This window comes from Aquarana catesbeiana, linkage group LG03, assembly GCF_042186555.1.
Source record: "Aquarana catesbeiana isolate 2022-GZ linkage group LG03, ASM4218655v1, whole genome shotgun sequence".
NCBI lineage: Eukaryota > Metazoa > Chordata > Amphibia > Anura > Ranidae > Aquarana > Aquarana catesbeiana.
In genome coordinates this window covers 603,941,881-603,967,694 of record NC_133326.1, presented here as the reverse complement: position 1 = coordinate 603,967,694, position 25,814 = coordinate 603,941,881, and the positions used below count along the sequence as shown (strand labels likewise).

The following is a 25,814-nucleotide window of genomic DNA, read 5'->3' as shown; positions in this document are numbered from 1 at the left end:
GGCATAGCTTCCACAGTTGAGTTCATTTTTAAATACAATAGAAGGCATCTTGTGTTCTCTTAGGAAAGACTTTTACTTTTAAAATGTTGCTGCACAAGACTTTTAGCAAACTTTTTTTGGAGGTTATTATGTCTGTTTTTTTCCCTCATGTTTTTTCTTAGACTTATTTCTGAATGAGAGAGCCAGTCTTCATTATTACTGATTTTAAGGGGGGGATTTACTAAAACTGGAGCACTCAGAATCTGCTGCAGCTCTAGTTGAGGATGGATATATAGAGTACTCACCAAAACACAATAACACTAAATTATATTTATATATCTTGCATTTATATCAACAGTATTTTTAATACAGCACTATATTTATTTTTAATACAGCGCTATAGTTAAGGCAGGCCTTTCCACTTGTCAGTCACTTTCACAGAGCACTGGTGAAGCGTGTATGAGTATCTAAATAATACAAGCCAAAAAGAATATACAATAATATTTTCTAAAATCTATACAGTGTATATTGTGCACCTGCAGCAACTTTCATCACACAAAGAAACCTCCTCTATGTAATGGTGCCTCTTTCTTCGTCCAGTCAGCACAGAGTTGACTATGTTCAATTAGTTATCTGTAAGCTGGAAAAGTGAGGTTACCCACCTGCCCCTACCTGTGGTGTGGTAGGGGTGGCTGAACATAAATGCAAATCTTTTGGTAGGTAAAAAAGTTCACGTCTTCAATCGTGCATTTAGCAATTTGGACAGACCTCAGGTTTAACCTCCCTGGCAGTATGATTATTTCGGATTTTAGGTGCTGAAAGCGGTACAATTATTTTGCATGGAAATTTGGCGTTTTATATTGTAGGCCTGTAATTCTTAACAATAACACACTTAAATCTGTCCAAACAAGAGAGTCTAGTAGATATCCCGGGTATGATGAAGTTTGAAACACAAAAACATAAATTATAATATAATAAATAAATATAAATAATTTTTAAAAATAATAATATAATAATAATAAAATAAATTTCCCCACGATTCACTATCGCTCAATTCTGCAAGTGTTCTAATTTATTATCGCTGTTCCTTTTGACGTAAAGGGACACTTTTTGGTTGCTATGGACAATCTCCAGTTTCCAGGCAGAAAGAACAGTATATATAATATAAAACTGTATGCAGGCATTGGACAAAGCACTGGGGACAAAAGGGATGTGAAATAATTTTATACAGTACTGTAATCTGTAAGATTACAGTACTGTATGTGTTATGATTTTTACCTTTTTTTAAAAATTTGCCGCCAGGCTCCGCCCCCGTGCGTCGCGACGCTCGCAGGGAATGGAGCCTGGCACTGAGAGGCTTCGGAGGAGACAGAGCCCGCAGACAGCGCGGGGGGACATCACAGGATCCTGGGGACAAGGTAAGTACAGCGCACCAGGATCCTGCAATGTAATCCTGAGTGTGGCTCAGGGTTACCGCTAATGGTGCAGAAATTAAACCCCGAGCCACACTTGGGAAAACCGTCAGGGAGGCTACAGAGACTCCTAACACTATGGAGAAGGGTGGCAAATGTGCTGCAGGTACCTAGATGTACCTGCATTTACCTGATACTATCTCCCAACCCCTCCTATCAATGGCAAATTTCAGGCCACTCTCTGGTGAAACTTCGGCACCTCCTGGTGCTGAAACTTGCCTGAGAATTCCTGCCTCTTGCTCATTCCCTTTGGCTAGTGGTTGCCCAGGCTTAGCAGCAGGCTCAACACTACCCAGAGGTGTTTGAGCTTTGTCAGAAGAGCCTAGTATTTCATCAGGCTGTTGCAGGTATGTGCAGGCATTTCCAAAGATTTTCAATTGTGTTCAGCGGGAGTCCGGCGACCAATCTTTTTTTTTTTTTTAGGTCATTGAGACACTTTGCTAACCCCAAAATAATACTCACAGTTTGGGTGTAATATTTTGTCTGTCTGTTTTCGTACTGAAGAATAACTTAAAAAATGTGATGCTGGCTGTTTCCATCTTGCTTGTGGGCATGTGAAGCCCACAAGCATTGATTTCCTGGATGCGGTGAATGCTGTTCATTCACAGCTTGTGCACATCCATGATCATTGTTTCCGCACTGAATCTTGGGAAGCCTGACACTAAGCTCCCCAGGAGACAGTGCGGCGCCGGGGAAAGGCAATAAACACGCCTACTCCCATGGGAGGAGAGACAGGAAGTGCCACAATAAAGTACAATATAAAAGGTAATTACAGCGATAAAAAAAATTTTTGTGCGGCATTTGAACATCTATGCAATTAACTGAAGGGGGTAAGATTAAGTTAAAAATTTGAGTGGAACCCCGCTTTAAGTACACACACCCATACCGCACAAAATGTAAACAATACCTACCATATTCACCATATCTATCTATCTATCTATCTATCTGTCTGTCTGTCTGTCTGTCTGTCTGTCTGTCTGTCTGTCTGTCTGTCTGTCTGTCTGTTCTATTATATTCTAGTGCACCACTGCTCTAGAACATGCTAAAATTAAAAAAAAAAAATAAAAATAATCACTGCAGTGATATGGGGATTTGCATATCTCACCAAATGTGGTAAGAGGGTTGTCAGTACCTATAGGTCACAGAAAAATCCATGCATGCATCCATGTGTGTTCCCAGGAACCACCATCAAATAAACAAAAAGGATAAATGGTTGCAGCACATATTTTTTTGCTAATTCAGTAATACATATTATAGCAACAGTTTCAGGTATCCCTGTCCGTTGTCAAGCTGAAAATGACTGTAAATTACAGTAAATAACATAAAACCAGAAACGTCATGAAACAATTAAACAAATAAAGCAGAAACTGAACATCAAAAGTATACATATTAAACTATGCAAATCAAGCAGAACTCCTGATGCATTCATGACCAGGGTTGAAAAGTTTTCCATTTTTTTTTCAAATGTGGCATTAAAACGGTAGTAAAAAAACAACCAAACAAACAAACATTCCCCTGCAAAATAATAGCATAATGTGCTAGTATGCATTGCATACTTTTATAATTAGATAATTATAAAATATTCACCTTTGAACTAAGCCCTCCAGCTGCGCGCTGTCACTGCTGAAAGGGCCTCCACCTTCACATGGTTATCCTTCCAGGTTCGCCAACTCCGGCCGTGTGAGTGGCCAGAGCCATGATGACGTTACTCTTGTGCATGCTCGTGGGAGCCCTCAGTTACGGCGCAGCATACCGTGACGGACCTTCAGAGGACATGCACCGGTGATGTCACCAGCTGCATCTAGTGTGAATATCTCCTAAACAGTGCCTATAATAAAGGATTACCTGTAGGTAAAAATCAAAAAGCGAACTTTACTACCGCTTTAAGTATGCATTTTCCTCATGATGTATTTGTGGTATGGTGGGGTAACACTGGATCCCTATGACATTTAATGAACATGTTAATAGTGTAGGCCCACAAATAAATTTTAATATGGTTTGTGATAAGGAAAGTATTCTTTCTGGATACCTCGGTGCTACACGTGGGATCTGCATTCACAGCAGATCTGTATAACAAGTCATTTGATCTTAACTCTTTAATAGCATTTGACAGTCTCTATCCCCCTCCAGTTTTTGGATTTTTAGCCAAGGTTCAATTTCCCAGACTGAACAGGGTAGTCAAAATGGAATTCCAGTTCGAAATGAAAATCTTACCATGGTTACTACGTATAAAAACGAAAAGCTTCATATTATGCATTCTTGCAATTGCTAATTGTCTGATTTGAAACAATAGTCTAATCTAGACAATCAGCAATCTTCCTTTCTTTTACTGATAATGGTGTGCCTGTGCAGCCAAATGTGGCTGCTTACAGGCACTTCCTGGAACCTTTGTCAGTGTCTGTATAAGCATGGCAGCATAGCTCCGATCAGCCCCGCCAGTGTGTCGCCAAGTCCCACACCCATCCTGCCCAGCTCTTCCTTGTGCCCTCCCGGCCCAGAACCATCTGTGATGCTGTATGTTTTCTCATGAATGAGGATGTGCAAACGTCCTCATTCATGAGAGCTCCAACAGGAATGTGTTTCAGCTCCACCTTTTCTCCTAGCCTTGCTTTGGCGCTAAAGAAACATCTTTTACACATTTTACTCATATCAATGCACTAGTTTGGTGTAAGTGATTGCATGGAGTTATTTGAAAGCAAGCTCTTACTTCTACTTTAAGCCCTGTTTCACATTGGTGTGATTTGACATGCGATTTTCCATGTCAAATCGCGTGTCAAATCGGCGGCAATGGCACCATCCTAATTGGTGCAACGCCGCACTTGCAGCATCACACCGATGTCAAAAATTAGTTTCTGTACTACTTCTTGCGATTTCGGGGTGCGATTTCCATTGACATCTGTGCAGAAACCCGCACAGATGTCTGTGAAATCACAGCCGAAATCGGGACTGACGTGGCTTCATTCCCGCAGCTCAGTGTGAACCTGGGCTCAGGCCCTGACTGCATTGGTACAAGGAAATCTGAGATGGAATAATTTTTTCAGCTCTGGTTCACATTGATGCAATTTGGCATGTGATTTGACACATTGACAAATTGCATGCCAAATCGGCGGCAATGGCAGAGTCCGAACCAGTGCGCCGCCGCACCAATTTCAAAAAGTAGTTTCTGTACTACTTTTGGAAATTTTGGGGTGCGATTTCCATTGACATCTGTGCAGCAACCCTCACAAATGTCTCCGAAATCAACCCTGAAGTCGGGACTGACATGCCGGAATGAAATTGTGCCAGTTTAGCTGAACTCGCACGTTTTCATTCCCGCAGTCAGTGTGAACCAGGGCTTAGGCCACTATCACACTGAGGTGCTTTACAGGCTAAAAATAGCACCTGCAAAGCGCCACTCATGTCACTCCGGTGCGCTTGCAGGACGCTAAAAAAAGCCCTGCAAGTAGCATCTTTGGGGCAGTGGAGAAGCAGTGTATATACCACTCCTCCACTGCCCATTGAAATGAATGGGCAGCGCTGCCGAAGCGCCTGCAAAGGGCTTCGGCAGTGGCGCTACACGGGCAGTATTAAACCCCTTCTTCAGCTGCTAGCGGGGGTTAAAAGCACCGCTAAAACGATGGAAAGGCATCTAGTGGTGCTTTACCGCCGACGCTCTCACCACCCCAGTGTGAAAGTAGCTTAAAGGATAGGGGATATCTCAGAATTATTACATGGGATGCAATATTATGTGCCTGCTTTAACAGGGATTTCTGCAAATGTCATTAGGAAAAAGAGGATAACGTATGTATGCCAGAATTTTTTTTTGCATCAAACACCACTAGCATATCTTGTGTAGTGAGTATGCAGACATTGAAGAATTTCAGAGTATACCCATACAGGCAAAGAGACGGAACCCTGCAATTAGAGACAAAATTGAAGATATCTGTCACACATTTTTAGGTTTTACTCACAAAAGGTCCTTCCTTGCTTATTCTTGTCAGAATGTTATCAAAGTGATCAAAGGAAATACCTTTTTCAAATTTAGATGGTAATATTCAATCAAGAACCATCTGACATATCAAAATGCTGTCTATTAAAGTGTCCTGGTGACCTATTTTATGTAGGCAAGACTGTGCAGAAGATCAGGGATCATGTGGCACAGCACATAAGGCCTAAGAACTCTCCCTGCCCAGGCATTTTGTGAAAGCTGGACACAGGAAAATTCCCAAAGTAAGGTAGGGTAGCGATTGTATCATGATAAACGTAAGGTTTATTGGATCTAGAATTCAGGATCACCACAGGGCTTGTATCATGATATTTTTTTATTTGTTGATTTATTGTGACCTGTTTTTCTTTTCATATTCTACTTAAACTAAAAAATATGCTGCCGATCCCATGTTGAGATCGGCCATGAAACTTGCTTTGATTTGCATAGTTTAAGATGTATCTTTTGATGTTTGTTTGCTACTTTATTGTTTGTTTTCATGCCTCTCTTGGTTCTGTCATTAGTTACTCTATAAAGGTTTTAGGCAGATGTGCAAAAAATGCTGTAAATTAAGAATGCTTTCAGAAATAGAAGTGGTAATAGTTTATTTTTATCAACAAAATGGAAAGTAAATGAATAGAAGAGAAATCCAAATCAGATCAATATTTGGTGTGACTACCCTTTGCATTCAAAACGGCATCAATTCTTCTAGGTACACTTGCATGCAGTTTTTGAAGGAAATCGGCAGGTAGGTTGTTCCAAACATCTACACTAACCAACCACAGATTTTCTGTGAATGTAGGCTGCCTAAAATTCTTCTGTCTCTTCATGCAATCCCAGAGAGACTCAATGATGTTGAGATCAGGGCTCTGTGGGGGCCAAACCATCACTTCCAGGACTCCTTGTTCTTCTTTACACTGAAGATAGTTCCTAATGACACTGGCTGTATGTTTGGAGTCGTTCTATTGCTGCAGAATAAATTTGGGGCCAATCACACATCTCCTTCATGGTCTGGCATGATGGAGAAGGATCTGCCTGTAATTCTCAGTGTTGAGGACACCATTGATCCTGATCTCCAACTCCATTTGCAGAAATGCAGCCTCAAACTTACAAGGAACCTCCACCATGCTTCACTGTTGCCTGCATATACTCATTATTGTACCGCTCTCCAGCCCTTCGGCAAACAAACTGCCTCCTGCTACAGCTAACTATTTTAGATTTTGACTCATCAGTCCAGTGCACCTGCTGCCATTTTCCAACACCCCAGTTCCTATGTTTTCGTGCATAGTTGATTCACTTAGCCTTGTCCCCACGTCAGAGGTATGGCTTTCTGGCTGCAATTCTTCCATGAAGACCACTTCTGGCCAGACTTCTCTGGACAGATGGGTGTATCTGGGTCCCACTGGTTTCCACAAGTTCTGGGCTGATGGCACTACTGAAATTCTTCTGATGTTGACACGAAGTAAGCATGATGTGTCTCATCTGCTACATTAAGTTTCCTTGGCCAACCACTGCGTCTATGGTCCTCAATGTTTCTTTGTGCTTCTTCAAATGAGCTTGAACAGCAGATCTTAAAACCCCAGTGTGCTTTAAAATATTGCCTGTAAGAGACCTTGCTGATGCAGTAGAACTACCTTGTGTCTTGTTGCTGTGCTCAGTCTTGCTATGGTGTATGACCTGTGACATGAAACGGTCTTCTACAACCTCAGTAATAGAGTTTGGTTAGTAACAGAGTTTGGCTGTCCCTTACCCAGTTTTAGGCCTCCAACACAGCTGTTTCTGTTTCAATGAATGACTATGTTTCAACCTACATATGAAATTGCTGATCATTAGCACCTGCTTGGTATAATTGGAAAATCATATATGGCTCTAATCCTTCAAAATCCCTGACCTTGTGCAAATGTACAAAGTGTGCAAGTGTAAGGCTGGGTTCACACCTATGTGAATTGGATGCGGGATTCTCCGCATCCAATTTGCATGACAGGAGATTGTGAATGGCTCTCTATGGAGCTGGTTCACATATCTCCGTTGCTGCTGCGGCTTGCACAGGAAAGCTGTGTGTCTTTGGCTCCATTTCAGGGCCGAATTCAGGCAAAAATTCTGTCCCTGAAACGGAGAACAGGGATGCACCGGACCCCTGCTGCAAGACACATCCATCGGAGGTGTGAACCCAGCCTTTGAATTAATGTTGGTTTGAACATCAAATATTGATTTGTTTTTTCTTTTGTTCGCTCACTTTGCATTTTGTAAATTGATAAAAATAAACAATTAAAATATATATTTTTGAAAGAATTCTTACTTTACAGCATTTCTTATATATATATATATATATATATATATATATATATATATATATATATATATATATATATATATATATATATATATATATATATATATATATATATTCAGTACTGTGCAAATGTTTTAGGCAGGTGTTAAGAAATGCTGTAAAGTAAGAATTCTTTCAAAAATATATATTTTAATTGTTTATTTTTATCAATTTACAGCCAGTCTCGGAGGGGGTGATAAGGGACTATATACAAGATTTTAGTAATGAGAATGGTATCATTAGCAGTAATCAACATGGATTCAGGAAGAATCGTTCTTGCCAAACCAATCTATTAACCTTCTATGGAGGAGGTGAGCTGCCATCTAGATAAAGGAAGGCCCATAGGCGTGGTGTATCTGGATTTTGCAAAGGCATTCGATACAGTTCCCCATAAACGCTTACTGTACAAACTAAGGTCTTTCGGCATGGATCATAGGGTGAGTACATGGATTGAAAGCTGGCTACAGAGGATAGTGATAAATGGGGAGTACTCGGAATGGTCCAGTGTGGAAAGCAGGGTCCCCCAGGGTTCTGTCATGGGGCCAATCATATTTAATCTATTCATAAACGATCTGGAGGATGGGGTAAACAGCTCAATCTCAGTATTTGCGGATGATACAAAGCTAAGCAGGGCAATAACTTCTCCGCAGGATGTGGAAACCTTACAAGAAGATCTGAACAAATGAATGTGGTGGGCAACTACATGGCAAATGAGGTTTAATGTAGAAAAATGTAAAATAATGCATTTGGGTGGCAAAAATATGAATGCAATCTACTCAATAGGAGGAGAACTTTTGGGGGAAGCTAGGATGGAGAAGGACCTGGGGGGTCCTAGTAGATGATAGGCTCAGTGGTGGCATGCAATGCCAAGCTGCTGCAAGCAAAGCAAACTGAACATTGGCATGCATTAAAAAGGGGATTAAGTCTAGAGATAAAATGATAATTCTCCCACTCTACAAGACTTTGGTTAGGCCGCACCTGGAGTATACAATCCAGTTCTGGGCACCAGTCCTCAGGAAGGATGTGCTGGAACTGGAGAGAGTACAGAGAAGGGCAACAAAGCTAATAAAAGGGACTGGAGGACCTTAGTTATTAGGAAAGGTTACGAGCACTGAACTTCTGTGTACAATATAGAGCAGTACATCTGTACGATACCATCAATGATATGCAGCTCCCCGACACCAGCAGCACTCATGCAGCCCCACAGAAGGACACTGCCAGCACCATGTTTCACTGTAGGCACCATGAATGTTCTTTGTACTCTTCACCTTTGCGACGCCATAAAGTTTTGAAGCCAACAGTTCCAAAAACATTTATCTTGGTCTCATCACTCCAGAGTACAGAGTTCCAGTAGTCTTCTTTTTTTTTCAGCATGGGCCCTCGCAAATTCTAGGCAGGCTTTTTTGTACATGAGCTTTAGGACAGGCTTTCTTCGTGGACGACACCCACGCATGCCATTTCTCTGCAGTGTACGCCGTATTGTGTCACGGGAAACAATCACCCCAGTTTGGCTTTCTACTTCTTTAGCTAACTGCAGTGAACTTGCATGACGATTTTCCTCAACCATTCTCATCAGAAGATGCTTCTGTTGAGTTGTTAACAGCCGTGGATGGCCTGGACGTCTCTGTGAGATGGTTGCAGTTCCATTTTTTCTAAATTTTTGTATCAATTTTGCTACAGTATTCTGACTGATAAGTAAAGATTTACTGATCTTCTTGTAGCCTTCACCTTTCTTCTGTAAAGAAATTATTTTCTTTCTCAGGCCTTGTGACATTTCTCTTCCATGTGGTGCCATTGCTGACACCATGAAATGGGAAGGGGTTTTCTTTGTTAAGTAATGCCCTTTTATAATCATCTGCTGGACACCAATTTAATGAATAATTAGACTCACCTGTAGTTGAATTCTTGTTAATTAGGATTTTGTTGTCTAAAATTTAGCTTTGCTCCCAAGACTTTCATTGGAGTGTATTCATTTTTGCAACACGGTTTTAAATAAATTTGTTAGGAAAAATACTTTTTTGTGGGAGTGTTTTGCAGTATAGTGTCCCATAAAAAATGTTGATTCTGTTAGGGTGTACTCATTTATGCTGAGCACTGTAATTATATATATATATATATTATATATATATACACACACACACATATACAGTGGGGATGGAAAGTATTTAAGTTAATTTTTTTTCTTCATTAATGTACACACAGCACCCCATATTGACAGAAAAACACAGAATTGTTGACATTTTTGCAGATTTATTAAAAAAGAAAAACTGAAATATCACATGGTCCTAAGTATTCAGACCCTTTGCTGTGACACTCATATATTTAACTCAGGTGCTGTCCATTTCTTCTGATCATCCTTGAGATGGTTCTACACCTTCATTTAAGTCCAGCTGTGTTTGATTATACTGATTGAACTTGATTAGGAAAGCCACATACCTGTCTATATAAGACCTTACATCTCACAGTGCATGTCAGAGCAAATGAGAATCATGAGGTCAAAGGAACTGTCTGAAGAGCTAAGAGACAGAATTGTGGCAAGGCACAGATCTGGCCAAGGTTACAAAAACATTTCTGCTGCACTTAAGGTTCCTAAGAGCACAGTGACCTCCATAATCCTTAATTGGAAGATATTTGGGACGACCAGAACCCTTCCTAGAGCTGGCCGTCCGGCCAAACTGAGCTATCGGGGGAGAAGAGCCTTGGTGAGAGAGGTGAAGAAGAACCCAAAGATCACTGTGGCTGACCTCCAGAGATGCAATCGGGAGATGGGAGAAAGTTGTAGAAAGTCAACCATCACTACAGCCCTCCACCAGTCGGTCCTTTTTGGCAGAGTGGCCCGACGGAAGCCTCTCCTCAGTGCAAGACACATGAAAGCCTGCATGGAGTTTGCTAAAAAACCCTTGAAGGACTGCAAGATGGTGAGAAATAATATTCTCTGTTCTGATGAGACCAAGATAGAACATTTGGCCTTAATTCTAAGCGGCATGTGTGGAGAAAACCAGGCACTGCTCATCACCTGTCCAATACAATCCCAACAGTGAAGCATAGTGGTGGCAGCATCATGCTGTGGGGGTATTTTTCAACTGCAGGGACAGGACGACTGGTTGCAATCGAGGGAAAGATGAATGCGGCCAAGTACAGGGATATCCTGGATGAAAACCTTCTCCAGAGTGCTCAGGACCTCAGACTGGGCCGAAGGTTTACCTTCCAACAAGACAATGACCCTAAGCACACAGCAAAAATAACGAAGGAGTGGCTTCACAACAACTCCGTGATTGTTCTTGAATGGCCCAGCCAGAGCCCTAACTTAAACCCGATTTAGCATCTCTGGAGAGACCTAAAAATGGCTGTCCATCAACGTTTACCATCCAACCTGACAGAACTGGAGAAGATCTACAAGGAGGAATGGCAGAGGATCCCCAAATCCAGGTGTGAAAAACTTGTTGCATCTATCCCAAAAAGACTCATAGCTGTATTAGATCAAAAGGGTGCTTCTACTAAATACCGAGCAAAGGGTCTGAATACTTAGGACCATGTGATATTTCAGTTTTTCTTTTTAATAAATCTGCAAAAATGTCAACAATTCTGTGTTTTTCTGTCAATATGGGGTGCTGTGTGCATATTAATTAGGAAAAAAAATGAACTTAAATGATTTTAGCAAATGGCTGCAATATAACAAAGAGTGAAAAATTTAAGGGGGTCTAAATACTTTCCGTCCCCACTGTATATATATACACATACATACACTGTATATAACTGATGGCCCTGCACCAAAAGTTGACTTATCATTATATAGTGCTACCCCTGCAGGAGTTGCTTGGTAATTTTGGGTTCTCTGTTCTGCGCTTCGACTCCTAGAATACTCCCAACCTCTCTGACACACCAGGTTGAAAGAAAGTTACTGCAAGCACTAGTACGGACACAAGTATAGATAATTTTAACTCAGCTGTGAATTAGCACCAGGATATAGACACAAGATTAGAAATGATAGAAGGGTTTGGCGCTGTTCCTATTTAGTTTCCTACCTCCATATAGGTTACTAGATTAAAATAAATTTAGGTGCACCGTGCATATATCAAATATTAAATACAAATTAACAATATGGATTCCCAAGTATACCGTGCATGTGTCAATTAAATATTCTGCTACAATATTGTGCAATCATAGGTGATACATAGACATAACTTAAATGCTTACATATGTAATATTGCTAGGGAGGGAAGAAAGGAGGGGGGGGGGGAAGGAAAAGGGGGGGGGGGGAGGGAGAAGGGAGTGAGATAGGGAGGTGGGGAGGGGGTGTAGGAAGTCTGTTCCTAAGGAAAATTACAATAACAAGATAAAGTGCAAATGTGCTGGTGCAATCCAAAAGGCAACAGTGACAAGATAAAGTGCAAACGTGCTTCAAAATTCTTTAGTGAGTCTCTTGTGCCATATTCTTGTGCTGTGGTGATAATCCTTCACTTATAATATCTCTTTGCTCTGAAAGTGCAGCCACTCACCAGATCACTTCACCCCTGCGGGGGTAGTAGGCAGTTACAGTTTTATCGCCACTGTACAGCGATCGCTGGCGGGCTCAGGATCGTGGTATATCATATATAAAGAGAAAGGGAGTGCTCATAGCGTAAAATTGCTTTAAAAAAGTTTTATTACACAAAATGAAAGGGTACTCACACTTTTACAGTAAAAATCAAGCGAAATGGTAAAAACGTCAAAACCGTCATAAATATCCTTCAGCGCTGGTACAGGAGGTGATGTTTGGGAAGCACAGATTAGGCCACGCCCTACGCGTTTCGTCGTTAGGACGTCTACGGGAGCTCCCGTAGACGTCCTAACGACGAAACGCGTAGGGCGTGGCCTAATCTGTGCTTCCCAAACATCACCTCCTGTACCAGCGCTGAAGGATATTTATGACGGTTTTGACGTTTTTACCATTTCGCTTGATTTTTACTGTAAAAGTGTGAGTACCCTTTCATTTTGTGTAATAAAACTTTTTTAAAGCAATTTTACGCTATGGGCACTCCCTTTCTCTTTATATATGATATACCACGATCCTGAGCCCGCCAGCGATCGCTGTACAGTGGCGATAAAACTGTAACTGCCTACTACCCCCGCAGGGGTGAAGTGATCTGGTGAGTGGCTGCACTTTCAGAGCAAAGAGATATTATAAGTGAAGGATTATCACCACAGCACAAGAATATGGCACAAGAGACTCACTAAAGAATTTTGAAGCACGTTTGCACTTTATCTTGTCACTGTTGCCTTTTGGATTGCACCAGCACATTTGCACTTTATCTTGTTATTGTAATTTTCCTTAGGAACAGACTTCCTACACCCCCTCCCCACCTCCCTATCTCACTCCCTTCTCCCTCCCCCCCCCCCCCCCTTTTCCTTCCCCCCCCCCCTCCTTTCTTCCCTCCCTAGCAATATTACATATGTAAGCATTTAAGTTATGTCTATGTATCACCTATGATTGCACAATATTGTAGCAGAATATTTAATTGACACATGCACGGTATACTTGGGAATCCATATTGTTAATTTGTATTTAATATTTGATATATGCACGGTGCACCTAAGAATTTATTTTAATCTAGTAACCTATATGGAGGTAGGAAACTAAATAGGAACAGCGCCAAACCCTTCTATCATTTCTAATATATCTCAGCTGTCCCCATTTTAGGGTGACTGCTTGTTGGGAGGCAGCAGTTCCAAACTTTACCAATTAAGTCTTTATGTCCACTGCGCGGGTTCACCATCCCTTTAATAGACACAAGATTGTTTAGTTGTAAATTAACTCAATGTATTGGCAATAAATGGCAATTTTATTCTAAGTTACTATGCCAAGGTAACTTAGAATAAAATTCTAAACTACTAGACTGGGATTAACACATTAATCAGCAAAGCCAGCAATAAACTGTGCATATAAGCATTAACTACAATGCGAATAGTAATACTATAACTAGTCTACAGTGCACTCTAGTGGAATGGCTAGGATATGGGGCAATGGCCCCTGAGAGGTACCTCTTAACATAAACAATAGGTGAAGGTCTGTGTAGCAGCTATAAAGAAACAGTCTTTAGTCCTAACTTTTCAGCCAGCTAGTGTTAGGGCCCAGTTGTACTGCTGGTGCATGTGAGAATAATCTAAATCAAGACTGCAGGCAGAAATAAGGCTGCTAAATGGCTATATGGTCAGTTCCTAAATGGCTTAGTCTCTCTAGCAGCAGATAGTAAATCCCCCACAGCAGCAGCTCACCAGTCCCAGTGATATTGCAGCTCACCATCAGGTCACACACACAGCGATTAGTCCACTCTCTGCTCTGCACCCAGGTGACTCTGGCTATCAGTACACCTGGATTCAACACTCCTGATCCTGCTCAGGCCCCCTTATGCAGTAGTGGTGGTGCATACTGGCCAGTGATGTTCACTCTCTGGGCTCCCTGGTGGCAAGCGGAAGCTGCGTCCTATACAGACTGAGAACATGAAGCTCTTTCCCCTCCTCCTGGCAATCTCGCTCTGAGAAATGCAGTTCAAAAGTTCTTTATTTCGATACAGTCTTTCTCCTCTGGACTACAGTTCCCACAGTGCAGTGCTTTCCCACAGTGCAGTGCTGCCTGACTCAGTCTATTGAACTCTTCCTGCCCACCAGCTCCCTCCTATTGCTGATATAGCAGCACCGCAGGGCAGCAACTACAAAGAGCAGCTGCAGCCAGTGTTTATGTCACTTTACATTCTTAGCCAAGTAACTGGCTACAATGATATATGTATATTATGTTTAAAATGTTGATAACTGCTTTAAATGATTTTAGGTTTGTGGGTCCACAGATGGTGTATATACTGTACATAATAACGTTTTGGTTTCTATTTAATAAAGATTTTTGTAATTTTTGTTATGGATTTGGAGTATAATTGCTGTTTTTTTTATTATTGGCTCTATTTTGTTGTTTATATATATATATATATATATATATATATATATATATATATACACATACACACGTCTTTATACTGGTAGTCCCATATTCAATGTATAAGATTGAAAGGTTTTTATACACAAAACAGGAGGTTTTAACAGGAGATGAGCTACACACTGATTTGGGTGAACATTAAACTGTGCAACCCAATTTTTTAATTTACAGCGTATACTCCATGTAGATTTTATTATTAGTCCTGATTGAATTAATTACTTAGGTCTTACAGGACCACCCCCCAACACCAACAGCTAATTTGAATAAAGTAATTATATGGCAATGAAAAAGAGGGTCATATTATAAACATATATGTACAATGTATATGAAAGCTCTAGCATAACAGTGAACCTTGAAATTATCCCAAAGAACCTTTATCACTAGAATGGAAATATTTTCAGAGAGTGCATTTAAGGAAATGCTGATTATGAATTTATGTTGCAAAATAGGTTTATTAACAAAGCTACCATGAGAAGTGGGGTGTGATGTGTTTATAATAAAAATGCTGACACTGGGGTATAATTCTGAGTGCGTTGCCAGCATCTGTGCACTGTTGGGTAAATCCAAATAAACGCAATGATAGACTGCAGTCACATGCTGCATTTAATCATGGTGACAAATGATATATCACACCAGGCACAGAGCACACCGGTAGCTACAAAAATAAGCTGGCCACCATAGCAACCAGATGTTTGATCTAATGTTGTACGCAGTGCAACAAAAATGACAGAACTGGATTAGTTACTGTGGGTTACACTATCTTTTCAGTTAGTAATTGCAATGAAACATTTTATAAAATGTCACTTGTACATAAAGCATCTGTGTGTGAAAGTCTGACCCACTGAATTGGAAAGCATTGCACAGCTGACACAGCTCGCTCACTATTGGGCAGTGCTGCTATGGCCTATTAGGTGGGTGTTCTCCTTTAGAAAAGCCAGTCTAATGAAACATAGTGGATGATATACTCCCCCACAGGCTTGCCCAGTAAAATTTCCATTTAACCGTAAATCGATTTTCCTTCTGGAAAACCACTATTTGAATCCAATTCCTATAAAGCATTGCTGCATTGTCTATATGAGTTTAGTTATCTGAGCACCAGATTTCATAACCTGCATTAAAAAGGAGACAAAGAATCCTTGTAAAAGAGAAGAAAATACTCCACCTGTGATCTGCAAAGTTCTACTAGGTCAGTGATGCAGGCGGTTTTCTAAGGCTTAATGTACACGGGACGCTGAGGCAACCCCTTCTGAACGATTTTTTTGACAGCTTGAAACCGGCGTTTAAAAACGCCCGTTTAGCCGCGTTTGCATGCCGAGTTTAGTCGCGTTTGCGTCTAGGAGCATTTATTTAAGATAACATCATATCAACCCTCCCAAAGCACAAAGAAACAGTATTATTTAACTATTTCAACCATTCTGTGAGACTAGAGTGAGTAGCAGCAGCTGAGAGAGCAGCAGTGTACTTGCATCTACCTCAATTTTGATGCTTTTACTATGGATCCCATAATGAGCATATGTGAGGAAATGCTCCTGACGTGGCTGTTGAGGAGGCTGGAAAGACGTCAGAAATTGCGTGCGAGGACCAGAGTTCATCGTTACTGGACTCATCCATTGATTGCGCAGCGCATGTCTGTAGGATATTTTTCCAACATGTATGTACAGCAATGCTAGTGGTGTATTGGATTGGATCATGGGCTCATAAGGGGTATATAAATGGTCTATGAAGCATTGCAAGCAATTACAAGTTTTTATAATATTTTTTTAGTGTTTTTTCTTCATTTGCTATCATTTTTTAAGTTTTGTAATGTAACAAAAATAGGGCACCTTTAAAAACGCTTCTAAACGAAAACGCGGCTAAACGCCAGTACCGTGCTTAGCTGTTTGGGGTCTTAAACTTCAGGCGTCTGAACTAATTTTTTTTGCCTTCAAAGAAAAGCCTCTAAACGCAACTGCTTAAAAACGACATTAAATGAACCTGTGTACATGTACACATAAGATAACATTGGATGAGTTCAGGGGCAGCTGAAAAAAGCAGCCAACTGCCTCTGAACGCCGTTTACCAGCAGCAGTGTACATGAGGCCTTAAAGGGGTTGTAAAGGTAAAAGTTTTTTCACCTTAATGCATTCTATGCATTAAGGTGAAAAAACTTTTGACAATACCGCCGCCCCCAGCCCCCCCGTTTTACTTACCTGACACCTCGAATCTCCGCTGCTCGCTCCCGTCTTCTCTTTTGCAGCTCAGCCTGGTCGCTGATTGGCTACAGTGGATGGATTGAAAGCAGCGCAGCCATTGGCTCGCGCTGCTGTCAATCACATCCAATGGCGCGGCGGGGGGCGGGGCCGAGTGATACAGTGAGCGGCTATAGCCGCCGGCTGTATCACGGGAGCACGCCCGCAATAACTAACCACCATGCGAGGGAGCTCGCATTAAGGTGGTTAGTGCTTGCGGGGAGGAGCTGAAACAGCCGCCAAGGGACCCCAGAAGAGCAGGTTCGGGGCCACTCTGTGCAGAACGAGCTGCACAGTGAAGGTAAGTATGACATGTTTGTTATTTTTTTTTTTTTTTAAATTTACCTTTACAACCCCTTTAAAGATTCATTTAGCATTGAGAACAACAGTAATACTAGGATCCCAGTCTCAGAAGGTAGAATCCCCCCAAGTTATTATATGGATGGCTTACAAACAAAAAAGGGACCAGTGGGTTTTGAGACCAGGTTTCTCTAGAAACATATGTATTTCGTAGGTAAATTGTATAAAGTCCACCTTCTCCCCCCTCTCATCTCCTTGCATCAGCACAGCAGCATGATTCCAACTTTTTTTCCCTCTCCCTTTTTTTCCATTTTTCCTCCCTGGTCCCCCCCAGGCCCTTCTTTTCAGCCACCACCTCCCAATTTTTTCCATCGGGCCCTCATCCCATCTCTCATGTTCATGTTGCCCACCCATACACATATGCAAGTGCTTGTGTGTGCATGTGTTTACACATATGCCTTTATTCCTATCTGTTACTCAACATGTTATTTACCAGATTCATACATGCATCTTTATGATACTGTGATATACAGTATATACAGGTGCATCTCAAAAAATTTGAATATCATCAAAAAGATAATTTATTTCAGTAATTCAATTCAAAAAGTGAAACTCATATATTATATAGAGTCATTACATAGAGAGTGATATATATAAAGCATTTTTTCTTTTAATTTTGATGATTATGGCTTACAGCTAGTCAAAATCCAAAATTCAGTATCTCAGAAAATTTGAATATTACATAAGACCAATAAAAAAAGGATTTTTAATACAGAAATGTTGACTTGATGAAAAGTATGTCCATGTACAGTATAGTATGCACCCAATACTTGGTCAGGGCTACTTTTGCATGAATTACCTCATCAATGTGGCGTGGCATGGAGGCGATCAGCCTGTTGCACTGCTGAGGTGTTATGGAAGCCCAGGTTGCTTTGATAGCAGCCTTCAGCTCATCTGCATTGTTGTGTCTGGTGTCTCATCTTCCTCTTGACAATACCCAACAGATTCTCTATGGGGTTTAGATCACTCCAGTTTGCTGGCCAATCAAGCACAGTGATACCATGATCATTAAACCAGGTATTGGTACTTTTGCAATGTGGGCAGGTGCAAAGTCCTGCTGGAAAATGAAATCAGCATCTTCATAAAGCTGATCAGCAGAAGGAAGTATGAAGTGCTCTATAATTTCCTGGTAGAGGGCTACGCTGACTTTAGAATTGATAAAACACAGTGGACCAACTCCAGCAGATGACATGGCTCCTCAAATCATCATTGACTGTAGAACCTTCACACTAGACCTCATGCAACTTGGATTCTGTGCCTCTCCACTCTTCTTCCAGACTCTGGGACCTTGATTTCCAAATGAAATGTAAAATTTGCTTTCATCTGAAAAGAGGACGTTGGACCACTGAGCACCAGTCCAGTCCTTTTTTCTCCTTCGCCCAGGTAAGACACTTCTGAAGTTGTCTCTGGTTCAGGAGTGTCTTGACACAAGGAATGCAACAGTTGTAGCCCATGTCCTGGATATGTCTGTGTGTGGTGGCTCTTGAAGCACTGACACCAGCCGTAATCTACTCCTTGTGAATCTCCCCCAAATTCTTGAATGGCCTTTACTTCACAATCCTCTCAATGCTGCAGTTATCCCTGCTGCTTGTGCACCTTTTTCTATCAAACTTTTTCCTTCCACTCAACTATCAATCAATATGCTTGGATACAGCACTCTGTGAACAGCCAGCTTCTTTAGCAATGACCTTTTGTGACTTACCCTCCCTATGGAGGGTGTCAATGACTGTCTTCTGGACGACTGTCAAGTCAGCAGTCTTCCCCATGACTGTGTAACCTACTGAACAAGACTGAGAGACAATTTAAAGGCTCAGGAAACCGTTACAGGTGTTTTGAGTTAATTTGCTGATTAGTGAGTGACACCATGAGTCTACAATATTGAACTTTTTCACAATATTCTAATTTTCTGAGATACTGAATTTTGGGTTTTCACTAGCTGTAAGCCATAATCATCAAAATTTAAAAGAAAGAAATGCTTGAAGTATATCACTCTTTGTGTAATGAATCTGTAGAATATTTGAGTTTCACTTATTGAACTGAAATACATTAACTTTTTGATGATATTCAATTTTTTTTTAGATGCACAGGTATATATGTATGTTTTGTTGCATTTGGGCTCCTACTTTCCAATGGATATAATTGTGTTTTATAAGATCTGTTGTATTTTGTCCCTTAACCTCCCTGGCGGTATGATTATTTCAGTTTTTTGCGTTTCAAAGCGGTACAATTATTTTGCATAGAAATTTGGCGTTTTATATTGTAGGCCTGTAATTCTTAGCAATAACACTCTTAGATCTGTCCACCAAGAGTCTAGTAGATATCCCAGGTATGATGAAGTTTGAAACACAAAATCATAAATTATAATATAATAAATAAATATAAATAATTAAAAAAAATAATAATATAATAATAATAAAATAAATTTCCCCACGATTCACTATCGCTCAATTCTGCAAGTGTTCTAATTTACTATTGCGGTTTTCTAGCTGGTCTAAAGCCACTTTTGACATAAAGGGACACTTTTTGGTTGCTATGGACAATCCCAAGTTTCCAGGCAGAAATAACAGTATATATAACCCTTTCATGACTAAGCCTATTTTTGAAATTTGGTGTTTACAAGTTAAAATCCGTATTTTTTGCTAGAAAATTACTTAGAACCCCCAAACATTATATATATATATTTTTTTAGCAGAGAATCTAGAGAATAAAATGACGATTGTTGCAATATTTTTTATCACACGGTATTTGTGCAGCGGTGTTTTAAACGCAAATTTTTGGAAAAGGGACACTTTCATGAATTTTAAAAAATCCAAACAGTAAAGTTACCCCAATTTTTTTGTATAATGTGAAAGATGATGTTACGCCGAGTAAATAGATACCAAACATGTCACCCTTTATAATTGCACGCACTCGTGGAATGGCGACGAACTACGGTACCTTTGAATTTCCATAGGCGACGCTTTAAAAATTTTTTACGGTTACCAGGTTTGAGCTACAGAGGAGGTCTAGGGCTAGAATTATTGCTCTCGCTCTGACGATCGCGGTGATACCTCACATGTGTGGTTTGAACACCGTTTACATATGCGGGCGCGACTTCCGTATGCGTTTTCTTCGCTGCGCGAGCTCGCGGGGACAGGGGCACTTTAAAAAATTTTTTTTTTTTTTTTTTATTTATTTTATTTATTTTTGTACTTTATAAATTGTGTTTAAAATTTTTTTTTTTTTTTTTTACTTTTATTGCTGTCACAAGCAATGTAAACATCCCTTGTGACAGTAATATGTGGTGACAGGTACTCTTTATGGAGGGATGGGGGGTCTAAAAGACCCCCCATCCCTCCTTTACACTTCAAAGTATTCAGATCGCCGAAAACGGCGATTCTGAATACTGTGTACTTTTTTAAATTCGGCGCCATTGGCAGCCGAGTAAACGGGAAGTGACGTCATGACGTCGCTTCCGCATTTACAAGAAGAAGGCTGGAACGAAGCCGCTCGCAGCTTCGTTCCAGTCCGCCCCCAGCCGCCGAAGGCAGCGGAACGGACACCGGGCCTCCCGATCGCACGGGAGGCCCGGTAACAGCGGCGGGAGGCGGCGGGAGGGGGGGGGGATGTCCCCTCCCGCTCCTCCGGTATAACAACCGAGCGGCTTTTAGCCGCATCGGTTGTTATACTCGGGTAGCCGATCGCCCGCTGAAAACAACGGTAACGGGATGATGCCTGCAGCTGCGGGCATCATCCCGGTATAACCCCGGAAAGCCGAGTACGCATATATGCGTTCGGTCGGCGGGAAGGGGATAATATAAAACTGCATGCAGGGCATTGGACAAAGCATTGGGGACAAAAGGGATGTGAAATAATTTCATACGGTACTGTAATCTGTAAGATTACAGTACTGTATGTGTTATGATTTTAAAATTTTTTTGAATTTGCCGCCAGGCTCCGCAGGGAATGGAGCCTGGCACAGAGAGGCTTCGGGCAGAGGACAGAGCCGCAGGCGGACATCGCAGGATCCTGGGGACAAGGTAAGAAACCTGTACCAGGATCCTGAGATGTAATCTCAGGATCGTAATGTTGCTCGTGGTTACCGCTAATGGTGCTGAAATTTAACCCCAAGCCACACTCGGGAATACCGTCAGGGAGGCTAACCTATATACATACACTCAACAGCCACACCTGTTCAATTGCTTGATAACACAAATTGCTAATCAGCCAATCACATGGCAGCAACTCAATGCATTTAAGCATCTAGACATGGTGAAGACAACTTGCTGAAGTTCCAACCGAGCATTAGAGTGGGGAAGAAAGGAGTTTTAAGTGACTTTGAACATGGCATGGTTGTTGGTGCCAGACGGGCTGGTCTGAGTATTTCAAAAACTGCTGATCTGAACTTCAATAAACAGAATTTGAAAAAAAAAAAAAACCCGCTGATCTACTGGGATTTTCATGCACAACCATCTCTGGGGTTTACAGAGACTGGTCCGAAAAAGAGGAAATATCCAGTGAGCGGCAGTTTTGTGGATGAATGCCATGTTGATGTCAGAGTAGAATGGGCAGACTGGTTCGAGATGATAGAAAGGCAACAGTAACTCAAATAACCACTCTATACAACCAAGGTATGCAGAATACCATTTCTGAACGCACAACACATCGAAACTTGAAGCAGATGGGCTACAGCAGCAGAAGACCACACCGGGTGCCACTCCTGTCAGCTAAGAACAGGAAACTGAGGCTACAATTCCCACAGGCTCACCAAAATCGGACAATAGAAGAATGGAAAAACATTGCCTGGCCTGACGAGTCTCTATTTCAGCTGCAACATTCAGATGATAGTGTCCGAATTGGACGTAAACAACATGAAAGCATGGTTACATCCTGCCTTGTATCAACGGTTCAGACTGGTGGTGGTGTAATGGTGTTGGAGATATCTCCTTGGCACACTTTGGGCCCCTTAGTACCAATTGAGCATTGTTTAAACGCCATGACCTAACTGAGCATTTTTGCTGACCATGTCCAGCCCTTTAAGAACTACAGTGTACCCATCTACTGATGGCTACTTCCAGCAGGATAATTCACCATGTCACAAAGCTCAAATCATCTCACCACTGGTTTCTTGAACACGCCAATGAGTTCACTGTACTCCAATGGCCTCCACAGTTACCAAATCTCAATCCCATAGAGCACCTTTGGGATGTGGTGGAAAGGGAGATTTGCATCATGGATGTGCAGCGACAAATCTGAAGCAACTACGTGATGCTATCATGTCAATATAGACCAAAAGTTGCTGAATTTCTTTTCCAACACATTGTTGAATTCATGCCATAAAGAATTATGAAGGCAAATGGGGTAGTAATAAAGTGGCCGGTGAGCGTATATACCGTATATGTCCTCATAATAATATTGTTGAACCATTATGGGGGTCCACATTTATTCTTGTCCCAATAGTCCCATACATGATGGCCATACACCTATACCCACCATCCTCACTGCTTGTCTAATTAAGTCCCTAGACTAATATTGATGACCGGTTTTACCAATACATCCGGTTTATATTCCATTCATTTAATAACTCTCATCTTTTATATAACTGGGATATATTTATTCTCTTATTTAATTATTGGTTCCTCCTCATATACTGTATACATAAGAAGGCCAGTATGGTGGCCTGAATTTATGGGAGGAGCCCGGAGGGTATTTAAGCAGCCCACTCGCCCATGCTCTATGTCAGTTCAGTGTGCGATACCACACGTCACTGGGCCGACTATTCCCAGCTCACCTCATGTTTGCGAGTCTGTGCATGCGATCGCAAGTGCATTCTCCGTTCATGGTCTTCAGTCGGCGGTTCCCGCTCAGTGTCGCAGGTAGTATTCAAACCTTTTCGTACCATGTGCAATCTTGCAATTCATTATGCTTCCTATCCTGCATCCCTTTTGTAAAAAACCTGCCTCTGAGTTGTTGTCACTCATGTTCCGACATCATTCAGCACAGGCGTAGTACATTCGTAAGTTCCTTCTGCCAAGCATACGTTTCATTTGTAAATCCAAGTCTCCGAGCCGCTATCGGTCATTGTCTGATATCACTCGCCATAGGCTTCACTGGTTATAAGATTCACTATCCATGGGGTTGCCCTCTTATCTATTTGGAGATGAGCATGTATTGTTTGTACGGGTTCTGTGGCTGATTGAGGAGGTAATTAGACCCATCTGGTGGCTTGTCTGCACTTGATTAGCCTGGGGGTGTTGGGTGGTTGGTAGGTGTTTGGTTTCAGAACAAGGGGTGGCATACACTCTTCAACCAATTCGTATCAGATTAATTTAATACTCCTTACTAACGATTCATATCGGATTCATTTCATACATTTTACAACCAATTCGTATCAGAGTAATTTCTCTTTACAACCGATTCGTATTAGATCCATTGCATACTTTCTATCGTTGTTTCCCCCATGTCGTGTGTTTTAGTTCCCGCACCAGAACTTACGAATCGTTTGTGCACGTTCTTCTCTCATTTATTTACCAAACAAACCAAAGTTATTTTCTGTACGCCATGCTCGGCGCCACACCACACTCTTCAGATGTATTGTACACCCGCTCCAGTCCAATACGAACCCAGTCGCACAGTCACTGTCGCAGGTAGGATTTGTTACCGTGTTTGTCATGTTAAAATTGGTGGCCACTCGCGGTGTCGCCCGTACCATGTGTTCGGTTCCCGCAGTGGAACTTACAAATTATTCGTACGCACTTCTCGCATTCTATTTTCTACACCAAACCTTGTTACTTTGCCTCATGCACGGCATCACGCCACACCTTCCCGATATGTTGCACTCCAGCCACAGTCTGCCGCGAACTCACTCGCATGGCCCACTGTCGCAAGTAAGATTTGTTACCACATTCTTTATGTCCTATCAATTTGTTGTCTTCCATATCGTTAGTTAGTTGCCCCTACGAAACCTACGAATCAAACGGACGTTGTCCTTATCCCTTATACTGCTCGCTTAAGGGTATGGTAAGCCGCCAAACAATCCAGGTGTTTCTATCCTTTTCTCAGTAACACAATTCTCATTCGTTGAGACCCTTGCAGCCATGCAAAATCATCTCAGCAGCCTGTCACTCTTGTTTAGACCCTTGCAAAATGCAATATCGTCTCAGCTACTCCTCACTCATTAAAAAAAAATAAATAAATAAACAAACATAATAATATACAATAAACCTTTGCCACCACGCAATTTCGGCCCAGCAACCTGACACCCGTTGAGACCCTTGCAACCATGCAAATCGTCTCAGCAGCCTGACACCCTTGTTGAGACCCTTGCAAAACGCAACATCGTCTCAGCAAACCTCTCACTCATCAAAAAAATACCCTTTACCACCACGCAATCTTGGCCTAGCAACCGGACACCTGTTGAGACCCTTGCAACCATGCAAATCGTCTCAGCAGCCTGACACCCTTGTTAAGACCCTTGAAAAATGCAACATCGTCTCAGCAACCTCTCACTTGTCAAAAATTAAATAAAATATAAATAAAATAAATAAATAAATAACCCCTTTGTCACCACGCAATCTCGCCCCAGCAACCTTACACCTGTTGAGATCCTTGAAACTACGCAAAATCATCTCAGCAGCCTGACACCCTTGTTGAGACCCTTGCAAACGCAATACCGTCTCAGCAGCCCCACACTCATCGAGACCCTTGAAACCATGCAATATCGTCTCAGGCAACCGCCCACTCATCAAGACATTTGTGACCACGCAGTCTCGCCCCCAGCAACCTGACATTCATTGAGACCCTTGCAGCCAGACAAATCGTCTTAGGCTTTATGTACACTGCTGCTGGTAAACAGACGTTTAGGAGCAGTCGGTAATTTTTTTTTTTTCAGCTGCCCCTGAACTCTTATCAGTACATGTATACAGGGTTGTTTATAGTCGTTTCTAGGCAGTTGAGTTTAGAAGCTTTTTGGAATGCAAAAAAAAAATGGGTTCAGAGGGTTGTTCAGAGGCATTTGAAGCACCAAATGCCTGTAACAGCTTGTAAACACTGCTAAACTCGGTAAATCGCGTTTAGCAGCGTTTTGTTTACAGTTGTTTTCATTTTAACAAAAAAAAAAGTAAAAGTCAGGCAATATTGTCTCAGCAGTTTGACACTCATTTGAGACCCTTGCAAAACTCATATCATCTCAGCAACCTCACACTCGTGTAGACCTTTGTGACCACGCAATCTCGTCTCCACAACCTGATACCCGTTCAGACCCTTGCAGACATACAAAATCGTCTCAGCAGCCTGACACTTATTTGAGACCCTTGCAAAACGCAATATCGTCTCAGCAACCCCTCACTCGTCGAGACCCTTGCAACCACGCAATTTCATCATCAAAAAAATAAGAAACCTCATACTCATCGAGACCCTTGCAATCAAGCAATATCGTCCCAGCAACCTGACACTCACTGACACCCTTGCAACCACGCAATATTGTCTCAAAACAACTTCATACTCATCGAGACCCTTGCAACCATGCAATATC

At 41.6% G+C, this 25,814-nt stretch overlaps 1 protein-coding gene across 35 annotated transcripts in view; it reads left to right on the top strand.

The window, feature by feature from the left end:
• The window catches only part of CAMK2B (calcium/calmodulin dependent protein kinase II beta), a 251,461-nt gene that overhangs the window by 33,003 nt on the left and 192,644 nt on the right, over positions 1 to 25,814 (top strand). The window lies entirely within an intron of this gene.